Raw genomic sequence first — 22,938 nt, 5'->3', positions numbered from 1 at the left:
TGGTGGCTCACAGCCATCTGTAATGGGATCCGATGCCCTCTTCTGGTGTGTCTGAAGACAGCTGCAGTGTACTCATATACATTAAATAAATAAATCTTAAAACTATTGTTTGAACGAAGAGGCCTACAGCCTATAGCTGGACAGAAGAGAGGTAGGTGGAGTTTTGGTTCCAGGGGTTGGGGGTCCGAGGGAGGACCATGAAGAGGTGAGGAAAGGAGAGTAGAGAGGGAAGAGGATGCCGTGGGGTAAGGGATCATGAGAGCTGGCCAGTGGGTGTAAGAGCGGCCCAGGTAGAACATGACAAATCATCTTGGGGTCATGACAGGGAAGTAGACATAGTGGCTTAAAGGGTAGATGTCTGTCTAGCTTTGGTGCTTTAAAGCCTTATTATAAAGTTTTGTGTCTTTTAGCTGGGAATAAAATTATTTAAATCAGGGTGGAAGTCCCCATTTGAGATTAAATATTTAATACAACTATTATTTGTAAACGTACACAAAGCATGAAAAGTAATCTTGAGTCTGGGACAATCAGAATGAAAGCAAACAGGAAAGAAGCCAAACGTGGAAAAGTTAGACCAAGATAAATGGGACTCATTGAATCTCGGGGGGGAACAAACGAGGTGGCTCCAGGTGTATCCAGTCGGGAACACGCAGGTGAACACCAACAGACACAAACTGCTGTCCTACCCTTACAGGCTGGCTTTCTGTTTGTATGGTGGCTAATTTCATGTAGCTCTGACTAGGCTATGGCTCAATCCTTTGAAGACCCGAGTGCACCTTGCTGTGAGTGGGTGTGGTTAACATTTAAATAAGTTGACTTTGAGCAATGTGCCATTAGGCTGGGGTGTGTTGGCCTCATTCAGTCGGTACAAGGCATTATGTCAAAAGTCTGGATTTCCCCTGAGACGGAAGGGATTCTGATCCCATCCGTCCAGATGGCTTCTAAATCAACACTGAAACATCACGTCTTCCACAAACATCCACCTATACAGCAGATTCGGGCCATCGAGCTCCACAATTGCACAAGTAAGGCAATTACTTAGGGTAAACCTGAAGGGACTCTGGCCAGCTCAAGGTGAGCGTGGCTCTGGCAGGCCTTACCCTTCTCCCCCATTCTGTCTGCCTTGCTAAAAAACATCCTATTTCATCCCTAACCCAGCCACTAAGGTCTGTTTCCTCATTTGGCTATTTTCCCATCCCCAAGCTCCCGACCAAGATCCAGCTAGCAAACTGTTGAAGCCCAGAAATCAAAAGTCTTGTTTTAATTCACGTAATTAACATGCCCAATCAAAATACACCACCACATGCTAGCCCATTCTGACACAGTCCTGCCTTTTTCTCTTCTAAAAAGTTACCCCTACAAGGCTATTTGCCGCTGCTTTTCTGTCTGAGTCAGAAACCAGCCACTTTTAACTTTTTCTTCTGACTTAATAAAGGATTTCTCTAGCTCTCTGTGAGTCAGATGTTTGGGTGTGGTTTGTGTCTAACCCATTACAAGGGGAACTCCCGCTATGTGGGGTCTCCTAACAGTGCCTCTCCTTTAAGGCAGTTGTAACAGAAAGAAAAGAATCTTGGTTTTGGTTTTCAAAAGCCTTTGAGCCCTTAGGATTTGGTAAACTAGTTGGGAGCATGGAGTATGAGGAGAACAAGGTTTTCTTTTCAAGGATTAGAAAAAAGTGCCCTAAGCCTGGGGAAGTAGGGGATGGAGGTAACCTGAACAGACGGAGGTGCTGTCAATCCTGAAGACCTGATGAGGGTGGGACAGCGGCCAAGAGGAAAGGAAGCCATGGGCTGGGTGGAAAATGGCTGCACCATGTGTCTGAAAAAAATAGTTCACCAACCAGGAAGGGAGTCCTGATTCCTAATGGGGATGTGCAAGCCACTGAAAACTGACCACCACTCATGAAGCGGCAGACACCAGAGCTCCTCTGTTTTGTCATCTGCCTGCCCTGGTGACCTTCAGTGGAAAAGACAAGTGATGCAGTGGACAGGTAGCTCATGGCGAACAACTGAAGCTTCCACCACGCCACAGGACAGGAACTCAGCAGGGCCTATTGTAGATGCCAGGATTGCAACAATGTTGCGTAACAGTTCACGGCAATTGGAACATTCCATCCTTCTGGAAGCTCCTTAAACAGGAAGGTAAACGGCTTTAGGAAGTCCCTAAACTTACAAGATTCACAAGGCCCTGCCCTACTGGAGTAAGCGAAAAAGCTGAGTCCTCAGGGGAGTGAAGCTGCGCTCCGAGGGAGTCTGAGACAGACCCGCTGCCTGAAAGAAGCTGAAGCCAGCCAGGCTGTCTGCAGAGATACCAACAGAGGCACTTGGAAAGGATGCTCTCAGTACACTGAGCTACCTATAGGCTGCTCGGTGCGCTCCACGTTCCCAGCCTTGTGAGTTGTCACACATGCTGAGCTGGATCTTGGCGAATCATCTGTCTTTGAGTCATTTCTGCTCCTGTAGGTAATCCCAGTAAAGCTCACGGTTTACCAAGTTGGACTTTTGTGGTGTCTGTACCTTGGTCTATCGCCCCCTATCTGGGGTGAGTAGATGTGTGCTGCTGGGTCTCGCAAGAAATGTCACACAACAGACAAGCAGCACACAATAGTGGGACCGTTCTGGGAACAGAAAGGCAGCCATGAGGGTGGGTCCCAGTGAGATAAGGACGGGTAACCCAAGATGCAGTTGGACAGATGAGTGGAAGTCACATTCCACAGGCTGTATAACACAACCTACAAAATCTATATTTGAGGTAACAAGGGAGCTGCTGCGGGATTTGGAGCTCTTCACGCTATTTATCAGGTGGGTCGGAGGTTAGGCGAGCAGTTGAGATATTACTGAAGTCAGCAAGGGACAGATGAGGACACAGTAAGTAAGTAAAAAATGTCAGAAAGGAAAGTCAGTGGAGTGGGTGCATCCTGGGGGTATACAGAACAAGCCATTGTATTATGTGGGGAGGTGAGGGGGGAGGAAGGGGCTGGAGTAACTCCTTAGTTTCTGTCTGAGCAACTGGTGGATAAAAGAAGCCGCTGATCAGGGCTGTCTGGGAGAATACTAACTAGCACATGTAAGGAAACCCAAAATGAGAGACACCCAGAAGAGCTGGGCTCCCAGCAGATAGCCAGAGCTGGATCGCAGGTGGGATTAGGTGTCTCTGGTAGCGGTCCTCACTGCCTACACTTTGTTTTTGATTCTCCTGGGTGAGTCCCGTAGTGCAGTTAGGCGTAAGCTTTACTCTGTGCTTCCTTAGGAAGGCCTGCTTACCCCAGTGTGAACTGCCGTGGTTCTCCACCAGCCTCCCTGTTCGCGTTTTTCCCAGAGCACTTTTGCTGAGTGTAACCTCTGCCACCCCAACTAAACGCCAGGCATGGGCCGCGATACCAGCCCCCACCCTGCACCCTACACTTATAAAAGATTCACTCGCGGTTGTTCATTTTCAACCTGCCTTCGCAATGCTGGGCGCTACCGTCTCCCGCCTGGAAAAATGTGCCCTTAGCTATACTCTTACCTCCACACCTCCCACCTGCCCTAAACTTTAGTGGCTCAGATACATCTAGTCCCTGCTAAACACCCCTGACCACCCGCCTAGAGGAGTGGCCACAGGCCTTCACTCCTCCAGAGATCTCGCCAAAGCACGGCAAACTCTCCTCTCCTCCCTTGTGTCTGTCTCCTTTCCTCCAGAGACCCGGAAGTCCCGCCTATTCCTTCCACCCGTCAATTGGCCCATGGCTTCTTTACTGACAGATCAAGAACCAATTGGGACAGCATCAGAACTACCCTTACACACTTTTAATGTTTTGATATTAAATCATTTATTGGATCCAAGAGATTGGTTCAGTTTCTAAAGTGCTTGTTGCATATGAACCTGAGTTCAAGTCTCTAATATCCACGTAAAATCCGGGTACAGCAAATAGCCTAGGCCTTTAAATACCAACACTGGGGAGGCAAAGACTAAGACTCACTGGTCATCCAGTGCAGCCATTCTCAGTAGCCTGAGTTGATTCCTGGAGCCCAAGGTGAAAGGGGAGACCCAATTCCAGAAAGTTGTCTCTGCCATCCACATAAGCACTGTGGCCCGGGCCCACCTACACAGACAGACAGACATACATACAGACAGACAGACAGACACAGCATTATGTATATATTCACAATTATTAAGTTAAATTCTAAAAAATAAAATGGGGTGTTGCCCTGCTAATTAAGGCTGAAGTCCACCATTATACAGATGGCCTTCTGAGGCTCAGGGCTATATGGAAGACTCCCTTCACTGACAGGGCTTTCCCTTCTCTGACCTTTGTCTGGGAAGTTCAACCCCACACACACATGCACCTCTACCTGAAGAACATCATGTAGCCTTAGTTAGATTACAAGTTCAACTTCCTTCCTCCAGATAAGAACCTGTTCAGCTAGCACCCGGGATTCCTGAAATGTTTCCCCATGCTGATGAGGCACTTTGGTATCCTAAGCCTTTAGCCAACGACCTTCCCCCATCCTGGATGTTCCTACCCCCCAGTTCTCCAAATTATATAAGCCTGAATCACCCCAAGTAAATTGATCTGCCTCCCTAAGGTGGGTCCTAGTGTGTCACCGTACACACTCACAGGGCTCTGACATACAGGGCTTCCTGGAGCCCATCTGTCATCTCTGTTCCCTTTGCCCAAGTGGAGCCATATTGGCCAACGAGCCACAAGGGCAGGGACAGTCACAGTGAGGGCTGAGGAAGTGGCTCTTGTCAAGTGCCTGCTGGGAAAGTACAAACCCCCAGATTCGGATCCTTACCACTTTATTGTAACTCTAGCGCTAAATGCGGAGCAAGGCAGATCCTAATATCTCATTGGCTTGCCAGAGTAACCAGGTAATAAACTCCGGGTTTGGGGAGAGACCTGCTTCAAAAAAAAATAGAGATCGGGGTTGGGGATTTAGCTCAGTGGTAGAGCTGGTCCCCAGCTCCGGAAAAAAAGAAAAGAAAAAAAAAATAGAGATCAATGGAGAACATTGACTTCTGGCTTCTACATGTATGTGCACACACATGCACGCTCTGAAACACACGCTGTATTGTAGGGGGAGGTTCCCTAATGGTTTCACTGGGTCAATAAAGACAGCAGAAGCCAATCGTTGGGCGAAGATATGGAGGAGGGTTTTCCAGGTTCCAGGAGGCAGAGGAGGAGATGATATAGAGAAAGGGGCTTTGGGGCCAGACTTTGGAGAGAGGAGCACAGACACCATGTAGGCCTGGGGGCTATTAGAACCGGTGGTGACCTCTGCCACGGGAAGAATTCTGATATAAGATAGCTGATGAGTTTAAGACAATAGATTCTCTGCCCAGTGGTTGTGTTATCTGATTTTAAAATATTAAGGCTGTCTGGTGTTTTCCATCTGCAATGACTCAGGTGGGCGGGGAAAGCCTGCCTCAGGAGCTGTGGTCAGTGGAACACAAGGGGTAGCTCCAAGTGTTCTCAGGAGGGACAGTGGTTCAGTGGCTTAGTAAAGCCAGCCAGAGGAACGGGTGGGGCTCTCAGGAAAACGCCGGTCAACAACATGGCGGTGGCTCTTCTCATAAGCATAAGCATAGCCAGGAACTCAGGGAGAGCTTCCACGAAGGAGCTGGTGTGCATTTTAAAATTACTCGCAACACCACACACGTGCACACACACACTCACGCACATGCACACAACCACTTAAAAATTAGATGGGAGAGTGTTTGAGAAGGACACTTGATTCAACCTGAGGCCTCTACACGCATGTGCACACAAACACAAATGTATCCTCACATGCATGCGCGCATGTACACACACACACACACACACACACACACACACACACACACCACAAATAAGCAAACACTTATGCCTGCATGTCCTTTAGTGCTTAATCTCAGCCTACACTGGGATGTACTAGGAGAAAAAGGCTTATTTTTTTCTTATAGTGAAATCATATGGGTCCTAAATTTGAAGGAGAAAAGGAAACCCGGAGTGAGTATAGATGACCCACTAAACTTACTGAACAAACAGAGAAGGAGCTGCCAGAGTAGCCCAGGAGCTCAGCAGGGTGTACAGAAGTCTATGGGAGGCGAGAGCCTTTCTCCCAGCCTCATGTCCCGTGTATAAAGGCTGGGTTTTCTGAATCTGCAGCAGGAGGCATGGGGCCTTTGTGAGATTTGTTTTAAGTGGAGCAGTGCAGATGGAGGGCCAGCTGCAATGACTGACAATGGCTGCAAGGTAGGGACAGGAAGTGAAAACCAGGGCAGCAGCTGGAAGGGTACATGGAGCTAAAGTGGGTGTCACTAGAGCTGTGTGGCATCACTACTGATGTGTCCAAGTGCACGTGGGAGCAATGCACCGAAGTCAGGGATGGGGAAGAAAAACCAAATAGAATCAGGGCGAGTATGGAAATTAGAGAAAGCTAGGTATGTGGCTCGGATGGTAGAGTGCCTGCCTGCCTACCTGATACCCAGAGCCACACAGAAACCAGTGCAGTGGTACAAGACGGGAGTTTGAAGCAGGGAGGTCAGAAGTTCAAACTCAGGCTCCAGTGAGAGGCTAGCCAGAGCCAGGGCTACATAGAGTGCTCATAGTGAGGCTCTATCTTAAAAACAAACAAACAAACAAACAAACAAACAAACGAGAGAGGGTTAGGGAAAGCGAAAGAAAGAGAGAGAAAGAAAAGGGTAATGGGGGGTGGCTGGGGTGTTAATCATGGTTCAGATGAGCTTCCGAGGCCCCCTGGGCAGCCTCCAGCTGTTCAGAACCAATAGAGCCAGGAGACCCCGGACAAAGGAAATGCTAGTTGCTGTTCATGCAGGCAAACCCATGCATCTGGCTAAGTGGCTTGTCTAGCTGCAGCTAGCCTCTGGCCCCTGGCCAGCCACACACTGGGAGCAGAGTCTGAAGGCAGGCTTTGTTCAGAGGAAGGATGGTGTGCGTGGGCACTGAGCCGTGGAGGGCAGCCAGGGCCCGCTGTAGAACTGAGGGGACCTGGGAGCCTGGGGAGAAAAGGCAAAGGGATGCCACCCCCATCTCCCCCTCTCTCTCTCTCCACAACGTGTCTCTTAACCAAAGGACGTGGTGTGAGGTAACTCGTTTTCTTCTTACCACCTTTCTCAGTGTTACCACTCTGAAAGGCAGCCCTGCTCTTTCTTCCTGGATGAATCTGCACCCAGGTCTAAAGCTCTGTTGTGGAGGCGATGGAGGAACGGGGCACAATGGAGCTCTAGGAGCCAAGAGGCAGGCAGCGACAGCTGGACAGCTGCGGAACCTTCCTTAGGAAGCCCAGGGGAGGTGCAACTCAGTATCCCCGCACCCTGTGTAGATGCGCATGCTCATACCCAATTCACTGTCCCACTCGAGAATCGGTGAACTTGAGCTTTAGTGAACACGAATCTTTTATAATCTGTGCTTTCTTTCTCTTCCAGAACTTCTTTCATCCATCCACCCCCCCCACGCTCCCTCCCGCCTCTCAGATCAGAACTTTTCAAACTATCATGTGCAAATGAGTATCTGTGAGATAGCTCAGAGGTAAAGAAGATTGTGAAACAGATGACCCGGCTACCCACCAGATGAAAAGAGAGAATGGACTGCCTCGCCTAAATTGTTCTTACACACGCATGCGCACGCTATAACATGACGAAGAAACACTGAGGCGTTGTGTTGAAATTGGAAGTCTGGATCAGTAGATTGGGGCTAACCTGAGAGCCAGCATTTACAAACTTGCCTGTTTGTCATAAATGAGGCTGAGGCTCCATGGTTTCTCGCCCACTCTGAGTAGCGAAGTTTCAGAAGAAGCAACAATGTTTTTCCTGGTAAACACTGGTATGCGCCTACGCACATATGGGAATTATTACATATGTACAGGAAGCCACCAGGACCACACACCCCAAACAAATTTGACTGTCTGGTTGATTTGGAGATTTAAAAAATTTTAATTTAGGGGTTGGGGATTTAGCTCAGTGGTAGAGCGCTTGCCTAGGAAGCGCAAGGCCCTGGGTTCGGTCCCCAGCTCCGAAAAAAAAGAACGAAAAAAAAATTTTTTTTAATTTAATTTTTTTGTCAAGTTGCTACCCCATCTATTTTCCCTAACTCCACCCTAGGGGATCTCGGATCTTAAAGGGCATCATAGAGAGGTTAAAAAGGATTCACCTGGGACCTGATTCCCTCGGTTTCAGAATGGATGTAAGATCTCCCAGATGATCCTGCTTCCGGTTTGTTGAATACACCTGGAAAAACAAAACTAGAAACACCGGCTTAGAGAATCTATGCATTGGAGGTTGGAAATAGGAAGGCTTGAAAGGATGAAGCTCGTGGAGGGGAGGTCTACAGTGAGGTTGGTTACTTACAGCAGGGAACCCACCAAGCATCCCCTCGCACTGCCTTGGTGTGAAGCTGCTCAATCACGTGCTTAATTAATTGGTCCTTCTTTTCTGCTGACCAGTGGCTCCCAGGGAGGTGGCAGTTATTTTCTCCAGCAGTGGTGATGAATTTGAACACGCTGATCAGGGACTCCTGGAGACAAAGCACACTTGCTGTTAGCTGCCACTTTTTTTCACATGTGTGTGCGTGTGTGTGTGTGTGTGTGTGTGTGTGTGTGTGCATGTGTATGTGAATTTACATGTGTGGACAGCTCAGCAGTTGATGTAGGGTGTTTTCTTTATTGTCCACTTTTTTTGTTTTAATTTCTTTTGGTTTTGTTTATTTGTTGCTTTGTTTGGGGGGTTGTTTTTGCTTTTTTGTTTTTTTGGGTTTTTTGTTTGTTTGTTTGGTTGGTTGGTTGGTTTGTTTTGGTTTTTTTTTTTTTTTGAGACAGGTTCTCTCACTGACCCTGGAGTTTAACAATCCGACTAGAGCCCTAGCTGCTGGACTTTCTGACCTGCATCCAGGGACCTTCCTATCTCTGCCCCTCAGCACTGGATTACAGACTTGCCTCCAGCCTTTTTTTATTTTTGCATATGGATTCTAAGGGAACAAACTTAGGTCCCAATGATTGCACAGCAGTCACGTGACAACTAAGTCACACACATGCACACAGCCTGTGCTGTTTATCTTGTTTGTTTTGATATAGGATCTTACTCTGTAGCCCAGGCTGGCTCGAAACTCCCTATGTAGTCCAGCTTATCTTGAACTCATGGCGACCTTCCTGTCTCAGGCTGAGTACTAGGATTTCAGACACCAGCTGCCATGTTCAGCTCATCCTGACCATTTGGCCTGCACCAGTACCACCTAGAAGGCCCTTTCCTAGGGCCTCTGATTCAGTGGCTGGTGAATGCCAATGTCTGACAAGGTCCCTGCCGATCTTACGTTCCAAAGAGTCACCTCAGGAATTACTGCTCAGGAAACACTGCTTCACAGACCTAAAAGCATACCTTCCTAAAACGCCAACCATCTGCATGTCTAACAAGCTCCTGTGTCCATCATACAAACCACACTTGAGTGACTGCTGTGGACTCATGAGGCCCTAAGTTTGGTCCGTTGGAGCCCAGGTTTCCCAGGGTAGCTTAGCGGCGGCTCTCAGCTCTGCCCTACAGCAGAAACTTTGCAGAAGCTTTGAAAACGCCCCATCCATGGGCCACACCTGATCAATTAAGTGACCTATTCTAGGAATGAAGTGAGTGGTTTTTAAAGTTCCCCAGGTAATGTGAGGCTGAAATTAGGGACACATAATGAATATGATGCTTGGGAAAAATACCCAGCCTTATTCCTAATCCTTTTTGCATGTGGAATGCTTTTCTAAGTGGCCTAACTTCAATCTGTTACCCACACAATCAGTGCACGCGCTCGCGCACACACACACACACACACACACACACACGTGCGTGTGTGCGTGCGTGCGCGCGCAAACACTCCTTAAAACTTTCAACAGCTTGTCTTTAGGATAAAAGCAACAGCCAGAATTTCTAGAAATGAGGCTTGGGGTCCTTGCATTTTTTTTTTTTTTTTGGGTCTTTGCATTTTAAGTTCTCCGTTAGTCTTAGACCTAGGGCTCCTAGGTACATTTCATCCGCTTGCTCCTCAGTGTCTACCCATTAAAGGCTGCCTGCCTGGGGACACTTCCCTGCCTAGCCTGCCATTGTCTGCTTTGGTTGCTGTCATTGAGCGATATAGGCATGTTTTTATACACTGTGAAAAGTCTACCCTGGTTGTTACACACATGCGTGTTCTCTCTTCATATCTCGTTTCAATGTAGACATGGCATTGTAATGGTTATACCAAGAATCTCCTGTCCCAGGGTTGTGAAACCGTTCTTACCTTGTCAATAAATGCTGATCATCCACAAGCTGGGCAGAATAGAGAGTAAGGCAGGATGTCTGCCAACCTGAAGAAGCAGAGAGGGAGATTCAGACCATTGAGGAGGATGGAGGAACTCGAGCCATGAGGAAGAGGTCCAGAGAGAGGTCATAGGAACACAGCTGAAGCCCAAAGGGCCAGACCAATGGTAATGTGCAGGTATCATGAGCTGGGGCTGGAAGGTAGCTGGGTGGCCATAGAAGGCTCAGGTAGATCATTTAAATGCTCAACTATTGAGGTACAGTTTTAAATAAATATTGTTTCTCTGTGTGGTGACCAGTGGCTAGCATAAGGTAAAGAAATACAGCTGCCAGGCTACTTACTGTCACATTGATTTTAAGAATAATTCATTTGTAGCATGACCTTGGTTTTCAGCATGGACTCTCAGAGCTCTCTTTCCTCTGGGTTCTGACTCTGATCACATCTTCCCCCGTACCCTTGACCTTTGACTCTGCACACTCCCCACTTTACTCCCCACTTTAGTCCTTCCCTATCCTCCAGTGCTGGCTACCAGTTTACACTCAGTGCTTGGGGACGGGTCTATATACCTTCTGAAAATATTTACTGGATGTCTCCAAGGTACCAGGAATGGTGCTGGACATGGGGAATTTTCATATTCCTATATGTAGAGGACAATCATCAAATGTAAAACTACTACAGTGTGTTGTCTGGGAACTAGATGGGCACAGTCATGAGATCTATCACGGAAAAACCTTCCAGGGAGGAAGCTAAGATCCAAAGGTTTGGTGGGAGTTACCTAGATGAAGTTGGAGGAGGTTCTGGGAGGGGGGTTAGGGAAAAAATGAAAAAGGCAAGGTCTGGGTCACAGGGGAGAGTAAGACATGGGGACCATGTAAGGTGGGGACCATGGCCTTGGTGGCTATAACAAATGTAGAGGTTTTGGGGATTTTGTTAGACGTTCTGAACTTAAATGGTTCCTGCTTCCTATTAGGTCCAGCAGACAGCAGCACCGGCTTTGGCAGTGACTGGCCACAATTGGGCATATTATGTTATCCTAGTTACCCATGCAGTAAAATAGACCTCGCCTCTTCCTGCTTCCTACTTCTGTTAAACACACACACACACACACACACACACACACACACACACACACACACACCACTTGGGTACTTCATGCAGAGACAAGCCCAGTTACTTTCTCTATCAAATTAAATCTTTCTGTAGCTATAACTGAATATCAGACATCGATGATGTATAAAGAATAGTTTATCCAGGTCATAGTTCTGGAAACAAGGAGGGTCCAAGGTCCAGGACTTACAATCAACTGATGAAGATCTTCTTACTGGAAGTGCAGAGTCCCAGCATAGCACAGGGTGTCGTGTGTGTGTGTGTGTGTGTGTGTGTGTGTGTGTGTGTGTGTATGTGTGTATGTGTGTGCATGTGTGTATGTATGTATGTGTGTATATACATGTATATATGTGTATGTGTATATGTGTGTATGTGTAATGTGTATGTGTATGTGTGTGTGTGTGTGTGTGTGTGTGTGTGTGTGTGTGAGAGAGAGAGAGAGAGAGAGAGAGAGAGAGAGAGAGAGAGAGACCCTAGCACATGTAACAGTCATTACCATCTTCATCGGAAGCAGCTGTGTCTACTTTTGAGCAACCCTCATGATCATGTGTGGCTGATCCCCTTAGAAGGAGGCGGGGAGAGGCATTGTACCCTGCCTGAGGCTCCAGTTGCTCCTTATCCCTGTTCCCAGCTGGAGTTATCCTGTGGCTGCACAGTGGTCTGTGGTTTTAGGAGGAGATAAGAGTATACCAAAGCAGAAAGCTACCGGAAGGAGGGACTCCACTGTGCAATTACAGGGATGTCGTATCCGTGCAGAGTGGGGTTTTCCTTTATAGTACTGTGGCTACCTTGGGGTCACCCGTGCTGTGTAAGTAAACCCAGTGGACTCATTGCTTCAAGCAAGACTCAGGTGGAATTGTTAGTTTGGTCAGTCATGGTTGCCCTCTCTGGGGTAAGTAAATATTTGTTCTGGTTTCCCCAGGGAAAGTTTTCACAACAGGGCTCAAAGCCAGTGTCAGATTGACATTACAGCAGACTTACTATTGAGAGAACCATTAATTTGTGAATGTATGGGTATATTTAACAGTATTTGTGAAAGCTGAGTCTATGTGTCCTAGTCATTGATTAAAGCCCCCACTGTCTAATACTTCACAATGGGCATTAAACCTCAACATGAGTTTGAATATTCACAACTAGGATGGGAATACGCCCCTTTGGTCATGAGGAAAACTTAGGGATCTTACACAGAACAGAACTTCCTCAGAGGATCTTGAGCCTCCAACACAATGGGGTACCCTCTTATAGTGTCCTGTGTTCCAAGTTGGGGATGATGGCTCAATTCTTGGCTGGGGTTTCTGGCGTTTGCAGTGGAAGACCCAGTTCTTAGCAGCTTGTCCCTGTAACATCCATCCCTGTTACCACTGAGCTTCTCTGAAACACCTTCAAAGAAGCAGGGATGTTCCTACCCCGGGCCCCAGAGATTTCTGAAGCCCGCCCACCATTCTCTTTCCAGGCTGGGGACCATTTTCTTTCTCTGGAAGACAAGAAATGAACACATCTTCTTCAGCTTCCGCCCCTCCAAATACCAGGTGGCCTCCCTTTAATGGGTCATTTCGTTTCTTTCACCTTTCACTTCAATGTCGTTTATAACCAGGACGCCTCACCTTGTCACTAGTCTATGGTTTCTTTTGGTATGTCTTGTATGTCATGGACTTCCTGAGACTTCCATCCTGACACCAAATGCAGAGCTGAATCCACAGAGCAGAAATTAGCTCAGGGTCACTGAGGTAGAGTCCGTCATTACATCTTGGGCTTACTGTATTGGTTTCCTATCTCTTCAAGATGTCAGGGTGTCTGGTTTCACTTCTGTTCTCTGTGAAGCGTCCTCTGCAGACCCTCCTCGGTTAGGAAACCTTTCCGACTTATGCACTAGCTTCTCCACCCTGGATGGAGGGGAGAGTGAATCTGTAAGAGTTTGATTCCCCCCCACCCCCAAGAACAAAAGTTGTTTGCCTGGAGTTTTTCTGCACATGCAGCCAGCAATAGAACCCCTCGGACTTTATGCAAATTGTCTGACTTTCTCACCAATGAGGTTAAGCCTACCATTTTTTTTTTTCTTACTCAGCAGGAGCTTGCTGAACACGGAGTGCAGTCGCTGGCTGGGATCACAGCTCTGCAAATTAATTCTAACAAGTATGCAGTTTTTCTGAAAAGGGTAAAGCCAGTTTAGCACAACGGACATTTGTCTGATAGCTTCCAGAGCTAATGGAAGTTTTTGTTTATGAAGAAAGGGAAGGAAGCGGGTGGCACGCTGTGGTCTGCGGCCCAGAGAAAGTCTGCCCGTGGCTGTGGCCATAGATGTGTCTAAATTTTATCATCATCCATGAAGGAAGTAACAAAGACATTTATGTAAACTTAATTTCATCCCTTCATACGTTCGTTATCGATGCTGCTGTTGTTAAACATCTCTTGGAAGACAACAGAGTAGTGGTGTACCCAAGAGAGAGAGGTAGCCAGCCCTTGCTGAACTTAAATAAGTAACAAACCCCAAAGAAGGATGAGTTCTACTCAGGTAGCCATGGTCAGCCCCAGGAGGGCAAGCAGCAGCAGCAGCAGCAGCAACTATGTTACTTCCTGAAGCTCCCTTAATGAGAAAAACTAGATTAAGTATTATGAGAAAACCAGGGAGATCTTTGGTTAAAGACAAAAACCACACCAAAGACCTTCAGTCATTCCAGACAGTTGACTTCCAGACAAAATACAACTGAATGTTGGTAATGCATAACCAAGCATGAAACCAAGTAAAAAGAATTGCTAAGTATCAGAAGAAAAGGGGAAACTCGAGCGAGCGAAACTTGTGCTGTGCTTGGGCAAGTTGTAAATAGAACTGGGTATGGTGTTTCTCGCCTGAAATCCCAGCATTTTGGATGCTAAGGCAAGGGAATTACCATAGGTTCAGGGATAGCCTGGGGTACAGAGTGAGACCCAGTGACCCAGTTAAATATGCCTTATCTGTAAAAGGTTGATGACACACCGTGATGCTAGTTGGCTCACACAGTCCATGGCATTTACATCCATAGGTTCATATCAACTGAGGATTGAAAACACTTGAAAAAAATTTACTTAATTGTTGACATGTACTATATAGCAGGAAGATGGCTGTGTCTATGTTGAACATGCACAGAAACGTTTTCCTTGCCACTGTTCCTTATGAGGTATCGTAGTTATTTACATGGAATTTACATGTTATTGGGTGCAATCTAGAGATGACTTAGAGCATATGGGAAAATACTCAGATTATATGCAAAACTGGTCAATTTTATATAAGAGTCCTACCATCCATGGGGGTCCTATATGTTTAGGGCCCTGGGTCCACTCTTTTGTGGATACTAAGGTACAACACTGTATGTTCTTTGGAGGACAGGTGAGAAAGACCATTGTTTTTTAAAAGTCATGTTCAAAAATGAGAAGACACAATATTGTGAGAGTAAAGTTTCTGGGGAGTATTTTGTGACTATTGTCCAGAAAAACATCTGCTTTGTATAAAATGTAGACAAAGAGGAAGAAAGGGGGAACCTGCAGGGCTAGGGGAAAGGGGAGTTACCCATCACTATGAGGAGTTACCCATCACTATGAGGAGTTACCCATCACTATGAGGAGTTACCCTATCACTATGAGGAGTTACCCTATCACTATGAGAAGTTACCCATCACTATGAGGAGTTACCCATCACTGTGAGGAGTTACCCATCACTATGAGGAGTTACCCATCACTATGAGGAGTTACCCATCACTATGAGGAGTTACCCATCACTGTGAGGAGTTACCCATCACTATGAGGAGTTACCCTATCACTGTGAGGAGTTACCCATCACTGTGAGGAGTTACCCATCACTATGAGGAGTTACCCATCACTATGAGGAGTTACCCATCACTATGAGGAGTTACCCTATCACTGTGAGGAGTTACCCATCACTATGAGGAGTTACCCAATTACTATGAGGAGTTACCCATCACTATGAGGAGTTACCTATCACTATGAGGAGTTACCCTATCACTATGAGGAGTTACCCATCACTATGAGGAGTTACCCAATTACTATGAGGAGTTACCCATCACTATGAGGAGTTACCTATCACTATGAGGAGTTACCCTATCACTATGAGGAGTTACCCATCACTATGAGGAGTTACCCTATCACTATGAGGAGTTACCCATCACTATGAGGAGTTACCCATCACTATGAGGAGTTACCCATCACTATGAGGAGTTACCCTATCACTATGAGGAGTTACCCATCACTGTGAGGAGTTACCCATCACTATGAGGAGTTACCCATCACTGTGAGGAGTTACCCATCACTGTGAGGAGTTACCCATCACTATGAGGAGTTACCCATCACTGTGAGGAGTTACCCATCACTGTGAGGAGTTACCCATCACTATGAGGAGTTACCCATCACTGTGAGGAGTTACCCATCACTGTGAGGAGTTACCCATCACTATGAGGAGTTACCCATCACTGTGAGGAGTTACCCATCACTATGAGGAGCTATAGGGAGTTACCCATCACTATGAAGTGCTATGGGGAGTTACCCATTACTATGAGTAGCTATAGGGAATTACCCATCACTATGAAGTGCTATGGGGAGTTACTCATCACTATGAAGTGCTATGGGGAGTTACCCATCACTATGAAGTGCTCACAGTAGAGATGCAGGGCAGTGAAAGACAGGCAGATAGAGACCAGTGGGTTAGAAGTGAGTTTAGAAGTAAATGAGGAAAAGTTTATAGATAAGAACACATGGGTTGGTAAGGAAAGGACGCACCTGGAGAACCTTGCTAGTCACACCAATATGAGGGGAGCAAGGGAAGGATAGGGGAGAGCGAATGGATTCCCATTTCACACATGCCAAAAAACACAATTCTAAGTAAATTAAAAATTTAATGTTAAAAGTGGAAAAATGCGATTTTATTAAAAATGTAGAATATTTTATGACAACTAAATACATAATCGTCAATAAGTAACAAAATTCTAAGAAATAATTCATGCATTAAAATTTAATCCGTTCATCTTATCGTTAAATTTTTGATTAGCATACAAAATAATGAAGTCCACAATGACATTTCCATGAGTGCATATCAAAGTACCTCGATCATGTTTCTGTCTATGCTGTCGGCACCTTCTTTCCCCCTCCCCCGCTGAAACTCTTCTTCCTAAACAGTCCTCCCTCTACTCTCTGTCATTTGCATATTTCACAATCTCTCTACCATTCGTGAGAACAAACATGCACTGTTCAGCTTTCTGACTGTGGTTTATTTTACTTAACATTATGTCCAGTCCCATCCACAATTAAGCAAATCACTTAGTGTTGTTCTTTATGGCTGAATAAAACTCGTGTGTGTGTGTGTGTGTGTGTGTGTGTGTGTGTGTGTGTGTGTGTGTGTGTGTGCGTGCGCGTGCGTTAGGAGTTTTGAAGAAAGCTCCTCCACCCAAAACTGGAGAATGAAGGGGCATTCCTCCCCCAGCAATGGGAAAGAGCCTAATGTAGATGCCTTCAGTTCAGGTCCCAGTGAACAGGACCAGTCTGGATGGCCTAACAGATCACAGTGAGGAGAGAGGGCCGGGCTGGCACAAAGGGCCAAAGGCAGGGGGCTTTGTATGTCACATGGGGAATGGATGCTGCCCCTCCGTAGTCACCTTGGTTGTAAACCAGCAGAGATGTTGCTAGATTTCCAGAAACCCAAGAAACATAGGCACCCAGTATGACTTAAAGGGACTGACTCCTATCTGGGCCCCATGAGTGATAGAGCCTTGTGACAATGGTGAGGAGGAGGGTGACTCTGAAGAAGAGAAAGAAGTCCCAACAAGGCTGTGTCCTTCTTCAGCTGTTCCTCCTCTTCCTGCTACTGGGGGCAGGGCTATGGGAGTGCTAGAGACCGGAGTCAGCACGCTCCGAAGGGAGAAACAGAAAGGGGCTTGATCATGCTGTCCGCCATAGTTCGTCTGAGCTTGAAAGGAGAGGCCTCACCTTAAAATCCAGTTTATGGAGGGCCCGGTGCCACAGACCTGAAATCCAGCTATCTGGGAGCCAAAGCAGACGGATCACAAGTTCAAAACCAGCGATTTAGCAAGATTCTATCTCAAATTTGTCAACCTCAAGAGTCTAGGAAGATGTTTCTCAACGGTAGAGCACCTGTCTTCCATGTACGAGGTCCTAGGTTCAATCCCCAAGGTCTGTTTATAGTATTTCTTTTCTGTGGAATCAGAAATTTAACCTTAAAGGGACCCTGAGACCACACAGAGCCTCTTGTGTGATTTAGCACAGCAAAAAATAAACAGACTCAAGAGCAAGTCTGAGCCTGTCCTGCCCTGGAGCAGGAACGCTGGGGGCGGAGAGTCTGCTGAGGGCAGGCTCAGGTGCACAGCACCTGCAGGGAGTCCTGTCCATGTCCAGGTCGTGTCGCCCCTCTCCTGGCGACTGGCAGGATGCTGACTTCACTCTAGGGCACCTGGGAGTCTGGGAGTGAGATGACAGCAGTGGACAGGAAAGCATCAGGTGGAGCCCATGTGAAGAGGCCTCTGACTCAAGGCCCAACAGAGGCCCAGCCAAAGCCAACAGGGAGGGCTCCTCCCTCAGGTAACACCCACACACCCTGATGCCCAAGGCTCAGGCACCCAAGGGGACTTCAGAACAAAGAAAGCACAATTCGAGTCTGCATTCCCATACAGCCTAGTGTACTTACTACCTGTGGCTCACAGCTGTGGGGACTCTGAGCGCTGTGGAATGAAGGCACAGTTCAAAAACATCGGATTGTCTTCTTACTTATAATTAGAACCTGCAAGTCAAGTCTTGAAAGACATTTATAGCACACCCTCACTTGTTTAGGTCAGCTTCCCAGAAAGGGAAAAATAGACTTGAACGTTTTTTCATTTTAAGCAAGAAATAGCTACACATCCATGTCATGGCTACTGTCTACATTGTCTCTATTTTAAGGCTGTGCTTTGGGGCTCAGGTATATTAAAGTGCTGGCAAGAGCCTAAAAGCTCAACATACTAGAAAGTAGGCTTGTTTTAGCTCTGGAGGGCTCCCAGCCAATTGGAAGCTTCCACCCACTATGGAGTACTGTGATTGGTCAAATAGTTGGCAAATGACCAGGTCCGCAGAGTGATTGATGGCTCTGCACGGGACTCACTCACCATAGACCTTGAGGAGAGGATGCCAAACAGACCTCTATGGATCCCTGCAGTTCTAGATTATTCCTGGGCTTACTATGTGCACGGGGACAGTTCTGCTCACTGATCTTGCCCTGCTCCTCTTCAGGGTGAGGCCGGAGAGGAAATGCTCCCCCCTTAGCTAGCTGTGGAGACAGCTCTGTGGAAAATGCCTCGAGCAAGCAGATTAGGGCTAAGGGTCACAGTGAGGCCATAGTTTCCGTGAAACAGTTACCAGTGCTGTTCTTGTCCTGTGCTCCCGTGAATAGTCAAAAGCCAGCAGGCGGGGCTTTGTGATGGGGACAGGGAGAGTCTCACCAGTTCGGTTTGCAGGCTTCGGGACAGACTTTATGAAAAGATTGTTTACAGAAAGTGCCTGTATCACTCACTGTCCAGGGGAACTTTAAAAAAAAATACCGTCGCTTTGCTGAGTGGCCATGTGGCATCTCGTTGCAATTATGGCCATAGATGGGCGCTGTTGTCGACTCTAGTCAGAGAAGCTTCCTTTGGGCAGAGAAACTCACAGTTGCTCAAATGTTGAGAACAAAAGACTATTGAATGCTGTGCTCTGAACGAGACATCTGTATCACCCCCTTCCAGGCCCAGGGAGTACCATGAAAGAGCGGGGAGAATGAACGTAAGAGCTGCAAAGAATGGGCTGGAATGGCGGGGAGACTCTCTTCAGGGCATGACGTAGCAGATGTGCAGAAGACTGGCACACAACTGGGCTTGCCCAGGAGACCTCATGGAGTTGGTAGGGGCTCACGAGGCCCCTGCTGGAGGATTTGCAAGGCACTAAGAGACCTGTCTCTGAGGATGGACAGACAGAGGTTGCTGTGAGAGGATGAGATACACTTCTCAGTGATGTAGCCACTAGAAAGGTGCCGGTGCTCTTGTAAATAACCCTTTGCTTGTGCACCTATAAGCAATGCTAATGAAAGCCATTTGTTTACAAAAAAAGGTTATGAAAGGAGGAGGGGAGCTGATTGCAAAGATAGGTATCAAGGGGACTAGGAGGAGGACAAAAGAGGACACTAATACACACACATGCACGAAAATGCCCACTTAAAAGCCACTGTGCATTATGTATAAGTAACGCATGTTAATAACAACTTCTAAAAAGAAGAGATGTGACCAAGAATTAGTGTGTTTTGCCCCACTTCCTGGCTAGCTCTCCTGGCTCCCCGGGGCCCTGTCATGTTGTCTCCTTTGCTCTGTCGTCCTACGATGCCCTCTCTTGTGTCTCTTTCCTTCACTAAGGTTCTATGTTCAAAGCTTACCTCTCAGTACTTCTCGGGCTCTGACATTTGAAAATTGGCCATGATGGACTGCCACATCCAGATGACTCCTTATCTCCAGGAGAGCGGCAGGCATGTTGGATGCTCTGTGTAGTCCAGTGAGGGAGACGATGTGGGCACAGGGTCTGTCCACTCCGCACTTGGGCACGTAGGGCTGAAAAGTCTGAGTCCAAGAGTGCTCCGAGTTTGGGCTTATTATCCTTCGTCAGGATACTTTTTCTCTTTCTAAGATTCCAATCTCCAGGTTCTCCATAACTCCCATTTAAAATAAACACATTTTAATCATGCCTCTGAGGTGTTGCAACAGTTTCTCCCTCAGAGGGAAAGAAAACTTAGCACAAGGAGTTTCCTGTCTGCCTCTTGACCACTGTGGTTTCAGTCATAGGACTACCTTACAGGAATAAAGGTCATTTTTTTTATGCCTCTGGGTAATTCTGTGCAAAACCCTACAATGTTAAGAGAAAATGCTCATTAAAAAAGCCAACTGTGCAACCTTTAATTCTGTCCCAGAAAGAACCATGGTGAGTGAAGATATCAGGTTCCTTCTGCTTAAACCTTCTCTGCCTGGTTTCTGCCAGCAGCAGGCTGAAGTGTGAATGTGCCAATTCTTGCTCCAAACTGGCTAGACTCACATATTGTAAATGTTATTTCTCACTATCCCATCATATCTGGGAAACCGTGTTTTGCCAGCAGGCTGAGCATGGGTGATGGTTCTGCATAGACTCTGCTCTGGGGACCCCCGTCCATGGGTGACAATGCTGTACAGGTTCTGCTCTGGGGAACACCCTGTCCATACAGCAGTCATACTTCTCACCAAGGAGCTTTTTAAGGAAACCTCTACAGGTCTTCAGAGATGAAATTACAAGCTCCTTGATTCTTTCTTCTCTGGAACACTTTGCCTGCAACAAAATCCTATACCCAACGCTTGTGTCCTTCTTCCCCGACAGTGATGTGAAATAGGTTCAACAGACACTAAGATACAGAACTGAAAGTGTGTCACACATTTAACAGAAGGATCTTCACGAGAGAACAATCCTGAACCTCTTCCCCTTACAGCTAATATCATTATTTTGAAGTATTTTGGGTGATGTGAAGCCAATAATACCAGGTAATTTCCAGATTCTGAGAGAGATTGCTTAGTTAAAATGGAGGAAACTTACTTCTTTCAGAACCACTAGGTCTGTGTTTACTTGGCAGGGTTTGTAGTGAGGATGCAAGCCGGGACATATGCAGGTCCCTAGTATTAACCCCAGAAGGACACAGAAACACACTTCATACAGTCTCCAATCAGGATGTCCTGTGTTCTGAATAGTGCTGGTGACATATATGTGCAGCACAATATGTGTGCATCTAAATAAATACAGTCGTCCTCCAAACTCCAGGGCTGAGTGCAGGCACTAAAGAGATACGCAGTCAGTAAGGCGGCAGCGAAGGTTCAAAACGACCAGCTTCTGCTCAGATTACACTATGTTCCCATTTGCCAGAAATATAAACTACTAAAAATATCAAAGTGTTTCAGAAAGACTGCACATTTATGAATTGAGCTTTGTGTATCTTGTAGCTGAGTTGATAAGGAGGTATATGGACCAAGGATAGAGACATCTAGCTCACCTGTTCTCAACCTGTGAATCACAACCCCTTTTGGGGTTGGACAACCCTTTCTTAGGGGTCAAATATCAGGTATTTATATTATAATTCATAACAGTAGCAAAATTAAATTATGAAGTAGCAAGGAAAATAATTTTATGGTGCATGGAGGGCGGTGCCACCACAATATCAGGAACTATATTAAAGGGTCACAGCATAAGGAAGGTTGAAAATCACTGGTTGCTTATCCCTACTCCCCCCAAACCCCATACCCAGGCTGGCCTCGAACTCAGAGATCCACCTGCCTCTGCCTCTCGGGTGCTAGGATTAAAGACAAGCGCCACCACTGCTGAGCTCTTTAGTCTCATCTTCATACTATTTCTCAGTCATCATTGCTAAGTCTTCTCCTTACGCATGGTGCTTGGATCCCTCCCTTATAGGAAACACCAGTTCATCTCCTCAGCAGAGGCCCCCTAAGCTGCATAAGACAGGAACTCTGAAGTCACAGTTACAATTGGACTAGGACATTTGTTTCTGCCCATCTCTGTAAGAGACAGGAGGATAATATATTAGCTGGGGTTGGAGATAAGTGTGACCCAGTGTCCCAGACATACAAAATAGCAGGTCCTTAAGTGAAATGGAATTTCAGTTTCTCCTACATGCAGATTTCAGTGTTAGGGTCAGACGCCACTGTGTGAGATCGTCATCAGGGATCTGGGCATCTTTAATTCTATGGTTCTGTGCCCTCTCTGTGTTCTTCAACTCCTGGTTCTAGATGTTCATGCACACATGGAGTAGGTATAAAATTCCCTTTGGGACACAATCTGGAAATCGTCTTCGTCTCTCACTCTAACATCTATGAACCAAAACGTCCCACATTCCCGAGAGCCACTGAAAATGTAGTCTTTATTTTAGATGACTGTGTATCTAGCTAAGAATTAGAACAAGTGCAGAGATACAGTCTGGGTTTCCAGAGTGTGTGGGTCAGAGGTGGAGTGCCTAACAAAGCAAGCAAGCAAGCAAGCAAGCAAGCAAGCAAAAGACCCATTGTCTAATAAAGTACCCTCTAGTCACATGTGGCTAATTTAATTTAAATAGTTTATTAACATTTGAAGTTCCATTCACCATTCAGACTGGCCCCATTTTGAGCATCTATGGCCATTGTGTTGGAGAATGTAGATTTAGAATTTTCATGAGCACAGAAGATTCTTGTGGATGGGGATGTGCAGCTAAAGGAAAAGAAAAGTGAAATACCGGGACACGACCGGCAGCCATTGTCACGAGGATGTAAGGAGTCATTCTTCCCCTTAAGCGTGAGTCGCAGGAACTTTGTCCGGGGTAGCTTCTATGTGGTAGTTGCTTCCTTGTCTGCCCTGCCCTGCAGCTGCTCTCTAGGCTCTCAGCATGAGCAAAGGGTCTGCCACGTGCCAGGCACAGGCCAGCTGTCAGTCAGTGCTCGTCCCCTCTCTCTGCGACCTCCCTCACGACTCCATGCATAGCCAGAGCTCCGTTCTGTTGCCGGAATTCAGTCACA

The sequence above is a fragment of the Rattus norvegicus genome, chromosome 14 (assembly GCF_036323735.1).
Source record: "Rattus norvegicus strain BN/NHsdMcwi chromosome 14, GRCr8, whole genome shotgun sequence".
Taxonomy (NCBI): Eukaryota; Metazoa; Chordata; class Mammalia; order Rodentia; family Muridae; genus Rattus; species Rattus norvegicus.
Note: the sequence above shows the minus strand (reverse complement) of the source record.